The sequence below is a fragment of the Euprymna scolopes genome, chromosome 21 (genome assembly GCF_053919585.1).
Source record: "Euprymna scolopes isolate OS-2025 chromosome 21, ASM5391958v1, whole genome shotgun sequence".
In the NCBI taxonomy this organism is placed as follows: Eukaryota; Metazoa; Mollusca; class Cephalopoda; order Sepiida; family Sepiolidae; genus Euprymna; species Euprymna scolopes.
The window spans coordinates 50,164,759-50,175,133 of NC_136502.1; the positions used below are offsets into that span (position 1 = coordinate 50,164,759).

Sequence of the window (10,375 nt, forward strand, 5' to 3'; positions counted from 1 at the left end):
CGGCCATCTTGTTTTCAATAACGAAAAAACACCAAAAGAAGCTAAACATGCCACATGTAATTGGAATCCCCCCTCCCCACCACCGGCGTTGGCGCAAAAGAAAGTAAGGTTTATTGGAGGGGGATGTGGGAATTTCTAAGAAATCTTGAGCGAAAGGAAAGAACGTAAAGAAAAAACACCATGAATTAAAAACAATGCTTAGAGTAATATTTATTAATATAAATTAAAAGGTAAATATCTTTCACTATAACATTCGACCACTAATTTTTTTTTTTTTTTTTTTTAGGGATGCAGGTCACAACTAATCAAATCCGTCGCAAATTTACGATTTGTTTGTTAATTGATCTAAAAAAAAAAAAAGATATCAAGTTTTCACGAGCTGTTTACAAAAGCATATTTTATGTTTTTCGTCCTTTTTCGGGGGCCGGGGCGGGGCGGCGGGTGTGTTGTGGCGCCCCGGCCCCTCCATGGAAAAACGGTTAATTAAACTGCAGAAAGCACTTGCTAAAGTACACAAGTTCTATATTTGAATACTCCCCCCCCCAAAAAAAAAGAACGAAAACATAAAATATGCTTTCGTAAACAGCTCGTGAAAACTTAATTAACAGCAATATTTTTACTCTTAAATGAAGTGAAAACTTTATTTTACGAAAAATATTTCTTGTCATTTAAAATGTCCGGTGTTTTGGCTCTTTAGGCTCCGTTTGGCTGTATTTGGCGTTTTTTTTCCTAAATGAGAAACAAGATGGCCGCCAGCAAAAACAATAGTAATTACGTTGGATACTGAATATCTTCAAATATGGATAACTGCGCGTTTACGCAAAAAATAAATGCGATATTCGTTCTCAGCGTACCCAAAAACTTGTATAAGTCGACAAATTAGAGGTGAATGCCGAGGTCGGTAAACTAAAAAAATACACCCCCCCCCAAAAAAAAATCCATCGCTGCTGCTGCTGCTACGCTGAAAGTGACGAAAAGGGAGAAAAGTATGTCCCCTGTATTCACAATCTTCAATGTGTTCACATCTATGGAAAATGCAATTCCCCTCAATTTTTCGTAAAAATGACTTTTTAATTATAAATGAAAACAAAAAATACAAAATTAAAAAAATGTTTTTTTCATGAAACATTAAATGAATAATAAAACAAAATTACGGTGAATCGATTTTTTAAAATTTTTTTATTATTTTTCCAGCGATTTCTATTACCGTTGCTAAGATTTAAACATCGGCGTCGCTCGGTATAATCACGGCTACCGCCGCCGCCTCATGTTCTGGACAAAGTCGAACGCCCAGGCCCCAGCCCCCACGCTTAGATAAGTCCGGTTCAAAATCTGCACAAATACCAGTTTCCCAACAAAAGTGGGCTAAACTTGAAGATCGCCTAAAATAAAATGACTTATTATTCTGAAAGTAACCTGTTGCCGCAGTAGTTCTCATTATTTTAATTAATTAATTTTTAACACTTTGTAGTTTTCTGCGAGGCTACGTTTCTGGTCGTCATTTCGAATTTTCACGTCCGCATCATCACGGATCTTTTAAAAGTAAGTATAATGTTATTTAAATTTCGGGAAAACTTGCGGAGGATGCGTTGTTTTATGGTTTTTATAAAAATGAAACGGAAATTTGAATTTCGTTCCGTTTTAATTTTTTTGCTCCCCAAAAACGAAAGTAATCGGAAGAATAACATTCAACAATCGTACTTTCTGTTTATTTATATAAAAAATATTCTTTTTGGTACTTGTACAGTTTAATCAACACATTAAAAAAATGAAAATATCGGAAAAAAAAAAGAAGGTTATATTGTACGTATCCGTTTTGAACTGAAGATCTCCGAAAAAAAATTTCACTTTATTTGATCGAGTAGTCTTTTTTTTTTTTTTTTTTTTTACAGCGGAAAAACGTTTTTATGAGAGCACGTTGAAGGTAGACATCTTGTTTTTATTTTGTTTTTTGTTTTAAATTTTGTTTAGAGTTTATAAACGCCACGGGGAGATAATTCCATGTAAAGCGCCGACACTCCCTCCCCATCTTTAATAACTAGCTTTTCTTCCTAAAAATTGAACCTTTTGCTCGGTATCATAACAAATTGTTTTTTTCGATGTAAAACAAAAACTATTTTATGAAATTAAGTGAACTTTTTTTTCGGAGAACTTCATTCCATAACGGATACGTACAATTTAAACTTTTTTCGATATTTTCATTTTTTAATGTCTTGCAAGTACCTTTTTTTTTTTTAAATAAAAAATAAAATGGGTTTGTATTACTGTACACATAGATTCGAAAAAGTTGTCAAAAAACAAATATATAACAAATAAATGTTATCAAAGGCAAGATAAGTTACTTTTCTACCTAAATGGATATGTTTTTATTGTTTTTATTTAATGTAACATGTTTATTCAGCTCGAAAAGCATACAGTGTTTACCGATGTATCGGAAAATTTAAAATGGTGCCCGACTGCCCAACTCTCTCTTTGACACGGTAAGTTTGAGAAAGGAGTTATAAATTAAAAAAAACTAGACAAAATACTGTTAGAAACTCGCTCAATATATTTTATCGTGACATAGGCTGACATATATTCGGTAGGGTTTTAACAGTATTGGCATACTTTTTATTTTTAACTCCTTTTCCCAATCTTACCGTGTCAAAGAGAGTTGGGCACCATTTTCCAATACATCGGTAAACACTGTATGCTTTTCGAGCTGAATAAACATGTTACATTTAATAAAACCACTAAAAACATATCAAGTTAGGTAGAAAAGTAACTTATCTTGCCTTTGATAACATTTTTTTTTGACAACTTTTTCGAATCTATGTATACAAACATTAAAAAACCCAATAAAATTTTATTAATAAAAACGAACTAATTTAATTTTTAAACGAAAAAAATTCAATCGAATTCGAATGTGAACGATGAGTTGGACGCAATTTAAAAATATACAGAATTTAAAACAAAACAAAATTCAAATTTTCGTTCCATTTTTACCAGAACCTTAAACAGCGCATTCTTCACAAGTTTTACCTAAATGTTTTTATTTTATCATTTTCAAAAGAGTTTTGGCTTTGTTTTACTTTGGCATCCCCCCTTGCTCTGTAAAACTGTGAACATGGCAGTGTATGCCAAACCGTCGTCCCCGGCAATGTTTTAAGACAAACGTCACTGTTTTATTTTTAATAAAATAAAATTAAAAAAAATAGATGTTTTTTTTTTTGTTGTTTATCAAAGTCTATTTTTATGGATATAAAAAAGTTTGTAATGTAATTAAAAAAAAGAAAAACACCTCGTTTTTTATTAAAATTTATTTTTAATAAAAAACAAGGTGGGTATTTTTTATTTTTTTTTTGTCAATTACATTGATGTTTAACTTAAAACATTGCCGGGGAAGATTTTTTTCTCATACACCGCCATGTTCACAGTCTTGCAGAATAACGGGGATGCCAAAATAAAACAAAGCCATAATTTTTCTGGTGCTTATTTAGAATTACACTTGATTTAAAAAAAAAAAAATACAGAAAAAAATCTTTATGATGTACGAAGTCATCCCGGTAGGAAGATGTCATATTCCAAAAATCACATTGATCAGATAGTTTTTTATTTATTTTTTATTTTTGTTGGAGTGGGTACTTATATGTATTGGACGACTCTAGGCGGTAATTATGCATATTATGAACCAGATTTCTATGGCTGGAACAACAACCGATGGTATTCTTGCATCTATTTTACCGTGCTAAAACAACGTTATTATTTTGTTGGATTTTTAGCCAATGAAATGGGCAGAGGGACAGTTTAGGCAACTCAAATCACCAAAATCTGAACTCGATGTGAAAGGGAAAAAGAATGAAATTGCCATCTTGTGTGATAACTCCTTCATGTCTTTTGGGTGAATTTATCTGAGAGTTGCAACAAATTGCCTTGTTGCTACAACAAAAAACTCGTTTTTGTAATTGTATAAAAAATATAGAACCATCAGTGAACGAACAAACTATAAAACTGACCAACTCACTACGGATTGACTTTAGGAGTGTGTTTATAATCACCTAGTCGATTCTATGCAAATATTGTGTCATCCAATCCACGTTGGTGAACAAGAAACTGACACTATAAAGTCAGTCGATCAAGCAGGTACCGATTTCGTTTTTGAACGACCGCAACAACACTGAATTTCATCGTTTCACCCCGCCACATGGAGTTCTGGTAAGTAAAAAAATAACTACAATTTAGAAAGCCATTTTTAACATGGGAAGGGGAGGGCGTTTTGTAACTATTCTGTACTTGTACCTAATAGTTTACTAAAAAAATATTGTGAAAATTTAATTTAACTTAAAACTACAGAGGACATGTACAAATTACACACACCCTTATTTTTTTTCCTTTTTGTCTTTTTGCATTTTCTTCAGCAGATCATTATTAGTTGGAATTTAATCTCCCAAATTAATATCAAAAATAAAATGAAAAAGTCAATATTTAGACGTTGGAAAAGAGTATCTAGTTTTTAATTTTTACTTACAAAGGAGTCATCAGTTATTAAAGCCCGGAGATCACTCAAGGATAACGGTTAATGAGTGTATGGTAGTCAATGGGTCAGTATTGTACTAAACTTTAGTAGTGGAAATTTGATGAATTGTATTACTAAAGGGGATGACTCGTCAAGAACTTGTTTATGTAGGACTTGAAAATGACCTTATTGTAGTCAACTGGAAAGCAGGCAAACAGAATAAAGTTCCACAAGCGTGCAGTTCTAAGAAAGAAGCTCGGTTCATGGAATCTATGTTTAAGTTTAGGCATAGATAAAGAGTGGGGCAAATCCTTTATAGTGGTTTCAGCTAGACGAGTGTTTTTTGTGAAAGTTTGGCAAGGGGGGACCATAGATTGGAACTCAGATGAATATTTGCCATGAAAATAACGATAGAGCAGAGACAGACTCGCAATGTCTCTTCTATGGGAAAGAGGTTGCAGGGAAGAGAAAAGGGGCATCGCCTACTAGGCTACAAAATCTATTTGAACTCTGTCAAGGCAGGATAAGCTGCTTCTAACAGCTCCTGCCCAGATGTGACAACAGTACATTCTAGGATGTACTTGGCTCATGTACAGGTAGAGAATTGCATCGGCAATCGACGGTAAAATGATCCCACCATTTTTCCAGTGACCTTGGCAATGGATTTGATGTATGTGTTCCATTTTAGATCAGGAGTAAAGGTCAGACCCAAAAGCTTGTCAAAATATGAATCTTCCCCAAGAGGAAAGCCATTCATTTCAGCTATTACCAAGTGTTGATGATGTAAATATAGGAGCTTGGTTTTAGATGCATTAAAATTAATTAGCCACTTTTTCCCCATTGCACCATGTACTCAATATCAGAGGAGAGAGAATCAGAGAGAACTTTGTCATTTATAGCCTTTGAAGTGTGGCCATAGATGGTAGTGTCATCAGCATAAATGTCTTCAAATGATCTTAGGATGTGATTTGGGAGATCATTGATGTAGATCAGGAAGAGAGTTGGACACAGGATGGACCTCTGTGAGCTTCTAATTTCAGCATATTACTCTCTACTCTTATGAACCTATCAGAGAGAAATGATTTAATAATTGAAAAGACATTTCCAGCTATACTGTAGCTGGAGATCTTGTGGAGTAGACCTGTATGCCATTTCCTATCAAAGGCCTTTGATATGTCAAAAGCAATTGCCCTAGAAAGGAAGCTTCCGTCTAGAAATTCACATCTGCTGTAGATCTAGCAGAATGTAAACCATACTATATGTCACTGAGGTGGTTATTTTTGCTGAGATGGTTGACTACTTCTCTATTTAACATAGAGTCCAGAAACTTACTCATGATGCATAGGAGACTTATTGCTCTTTATTAAGAGGGAGATGACTGATCACCTGAAATTTTAAATACAGTGCATACTGATGAGGTATTCCAAGGCGTTGGGAAGCAATTTTCATTAAGACAATGCTTGGGAGCTAGTTCTGGTTGAAGGTTTTTCAGCATTGTAATTGGAATGCCATCAGGGCCAGTTGCTTTACTGGAATCAAGGTTTTTGATTAGCTTGGCAACATCACGCAGAAATTATTGTATGTTACATAGTGTGTTTTAACACACAGGAGGAAATATGAGGGGGGGGCAGATCTGATGGCATAGGGTAGAATTAGCTGCAAATTTATTGAGAAAGAGCTTGGCTTTGTCCTATACTGACGAGATTGCCTCCAGTCCATTGATAATGGTTGGAATAGAGCACACACTTCTTTTCAGGACCCTGTTTATTTGCCAAAACTGGTGGGAACCAAGTTGCTGCTCAGCTACTTTGGACTTGACAGACTGAGCATACAACTCTCTTGCATTCTTTATTTCTCTTTACATTGGTTGCTGTCAGCCCTGAAGGCGGCTTTAGTCTCAGTACATCTATTATGTTGGAAGCAATAGAAAAAGTGATTTCTGTGCACAATGGCAGCAGCACATTCTGGAGAGAACCATGGCTGGCTGTTAGGCTTTTGCTGGAAGTTTTTGAATGGTATGAAGTAGTCTATACCTACAATTAACCATTCTGTCAGGTCTGATACTATAGAGGACACATTCTTTTTAAACATGGAATGCAGAGGTATATCTGATATAAATGTACAAAAACTCCTCCAGTCAGCCATAGAGTATCAATATACTGTACGATGGAAAGGCACATTTGAGGATTGTTTCCATTGATTTTTTATCTTAACTGAGACAACCGAGTGGTTGGAAGATCCCACTGGAGACAGAATGGAAGATGAACATAGCTCAGAGCAAGTTGTAAGAAAAAGGTCTAGAAGACTTGCACTCTGACCATTAGTATCAGGCACGCCAGTGGGTTTGTGAACAATCTGAGTTAGGTCATAAACAATGGCGAAATCGTGACAGACCCTCCTTTCATCATCTGTCTTGTTTGTGTGGCTAACCATTCCACATTTTGAACATTGAAGTCACCACAGACATGAATGTTAGCTGAGGGATGAGCAGACAGGATGTGGTCAATTTTCTCAGATATGCTCTTAAATAAAGATACTCTTCTGTGGTGGGGTTGATAAAGGGCAAATATGAATCCAGTGGTGTAAGCAAGTGCAACCTGGAAGCATATATAGGACGATTTAGGGTCTTCTCTGGAGATGTTCCTACCACATGGAAAGCCATTTTTAATATAGGTACATATTCCATGCCCATGGCGATCTTTGGGGTTCAGATTTTGATGTTGTTATAGTATCCTTTAATTACGAACTTATATAGGAAAATCGTCCAATGCCAATTTCGCTTTAATAGATCTGGTTTAGTCTCCTGTAATTGGGTTTCAACCTCTGGAAGGTTGGAATGTAGACCCCCTGATGTTGGAGAAGGAGACCTAGTAGTAGGGGATCTATGTTGGAAGTTGAAGTTCCGGATGACTCTGGCAGTATTATAATTGTGATGAACTCAAAGGCCAAGTGATTGTCAACTGGATAGTGAGACAGTCAGAGGTCCTGGTGTCAAGCCCTAAAGAAATATGTTTTCAATGTCAGCAGCATGGGCACATTGCTCAATTTTGTCTGGGAAATGAGCAGGGGAGTGAGAATTCAGCTCCAATCTCATCCCCCAAACGGTTGTAAATGATGCATTGCCGGTTGTAACTGTTCACATGAATAGACTGCCACATACAGCTCTAGTGGATACTAGATGCACACAGTCACTAAGTCAGAAAGTCGTGCTGTAAGGAATAGACAAGGAAAGTGACCCATGTTCTCACAGTAGCTGGAAACACACTCATATGCTGTGGAATAGGAATGGTGTAAGTTAACATTTCTGCTATGCTGAGCATTATCATTGTGGATAAATACTAACTTGGATTTGATTTGTTACTTGTGCTGGATGCAATCAAGTGACTGGGAGGAGTAGCTGTGTCTAGTGCTGGTAAGGTAACTTTTCCACATTTCAGCAAAACTAATTTTGCTGCTATCACCATTATCAAGCCTGATTTTTCTGCAGAATATTAAAAGAACACTCGGAAGTGAACTACATCTTGGAAATGGGCTGGTAACCAACTTCCAATTACATTGAAAAATAGCATTGCAGAATATCCAGCCGTAGCACAAATTCGTGAGGAATATGATAATGAACTTCAAATGTGGATTAATAACGCTTGGCTGCTGCCATATCTGGAGAACAAACTTGGATTCCCAAAGGATCTCATCCCCTTCATGGCTGTTGTGCCGGATAAGAAACAGAAAGTTTGGACTGTTATTGATTATTGGGAGCTAATTGAGTATGTGGATGTGTATACGGTCAAGATGGATGTTAGCTTGCAAAAATTAAGGAAATGATGGGAGCAATATCCAAAGGTTGCAATGCTAAACCGATGCTAAGCCTATTTGCAAGTCTATGCTAAACCGATGCTAAGCCTATTTAAGTCTATGCTAAACCTATGCTAAGCCTAATTGCAAGTCTATGCTAAACCAATGCTAAGCCTATTTGCAAGTCTATGCTAAACCTATGCTAAGCCTATTTGCAAGTCTATGCTAAACCGAGGCTAAGCCTATTTGCAAGTCTATGCTAAACCGAGGCTAAGCCTATTTGCAAGTCTATGCTAAACCGAGGCTAAGCCTATTTGCAAGTCTATGCTAAACCTATGCTAAGCCTATTTGCAAGTCTATGCTAAACCTATGCTAAGCCTATTTGCAAGTCTATGCTAAACCGAGGCTAAGCCTATTTGCAAGTCTATGCTAAACCGAGGCTAAGCCTATTTGCAAGTCTATGCTAAACCGATGCTAAGCCTATTTGCAAGTCTATGCTAAACCGATGCTAAGCCTATTTGCAAGTCTATGCTAAACTGATGCTAAGCCTATTTGCAAGTCTATGCTAAACCGATGCTAAGCCTATTTGCTAGTCTATGCTAAACCGATGCTAAGCCTATTTGCAAGTCTATGCTAAACCTGATAGACTTAATTGTCAAATTGTATTTTCAGTATGCAGGAAATTGACTTTCTCTTCCCTTTAAAAGCAGTTGAACTATTTCTATATGAATATTTTTGAATTCAAGAAACTAAGAAAAAAAAGTCTTCAGTTTATGCATCTTTTAATCTTAACTTTTTATTATTTTGATTTATTATTCATTATTATATGAATATTATGAATAGTAGTGAAATCGAAACTAAAAAAAATATATAACTTGGGTGCCATCAGTTAAGATCAAAACCAAAACATACAAATCTACTTATTCCTTAGCCTCTGAGCCACACACACACACACACACACAGACATGCACGCATGCACACACACACACACACACACACACACACACACACACACACACACACACATGCACACACACAGACATAATTATATAACTATACCTATAATCCCTTTTTAAAAGATGGAATTGACTGATCGGCGAAGACCAGATGTAAGCAAGCACACAATCACGATCAAGTTTTATAATTACATAGATTCTAATCTTTAGGTTCAAATACTTAAAAAATGAGCATAATAATTTAAATTATGAAGAATATGAATGGCTTTTATAAGGTGGAATGATAAAATTGTCACCCTAGAAAAGACAACATGATTTCATTTTTGGTTTTGTTTTTTTGTTACAGACTATCTAGTAGTTGGTCAGTTGTGTACAAATCCCAAGAGCGATAGGAGCCTTCTATCATGTCTGAAAGTGATACAATGTTCAGTAAACGAGATCAAAGATGCACCGCTGTACAACTCATACTCTCTACCGATTCATGTTATGACAAGAGAATCATTGCCAGCACCCTTAAAATACAAAGTTGGATGGTTCAGTGCTTGAGGAAACAGCTCAACACGACAAATGACCCTTTAGAGTTGATGAAGCGGAAGCTCAAGGCCGAGGACACTGCCAGGAAGACCTGGAACAAAGAATTCATCAAAAAGGTCCAGGCAATCATTGATGACACTCCCCAGCATGGCAATTCAGCAAATTGCTAGAGATTTAGGTGTTTCATGCACAACTTAGAATGCATGAGTGAAGAAGGACTTGAAGTGTAGGTCCTACAGGCGCCAGACAAGCCAGATCTTGACTGAGAAGACAAAGAACCTCAGAATAATCAAGTTTGTTAGGTTGCTCAACAAACTGAAGCATCCCAAGAAACCAAATATGCTTTGGTTCTTTTCAGAACTTCTGCCAGGACCAGGTACACAACAGCCAGAACCACCACTGAATTGCCACAAATAACAGGGACATGTCTAGGGTGATGAAAATAAAGTTTCTCGCCATGGTTATGGTCTTTGGTGTAGTTTCAAGTGAGGGCCAAATCATGCCACCACACATCTTTGAAGTCGGCTTGAAAGTCAACACCAGAATGTACCTGGATGTGCTGAAGAGTGTGGGGCAATAAGGTGAGCGCTGGCAGACC

General features: G+C 36.4%; 1 protein-coding gene across 2 annotated transcripts in view; it reads left to right on the plus strand.

Moving 5' to 3' along the window:
• Positions 1–1,008: 1,008 nt before the first annotated feature.
• Positions 1,009–10,375, plus strand: part of LOC145242266 (uncharacterized) — a 40,921-nt gene continuing 31,554 nt past the window's right edge. For both annotated transcript variants that reach the window (XM_080105276.1, XM_080105278.1), the window contains exon 1: positions 1,009–1,542. The gene's annotated coding sequence lies outside the window, so the exon portion shown is untranslated. The remainder of the gene's footprint in view (positions 1,543–10,375) is intronic.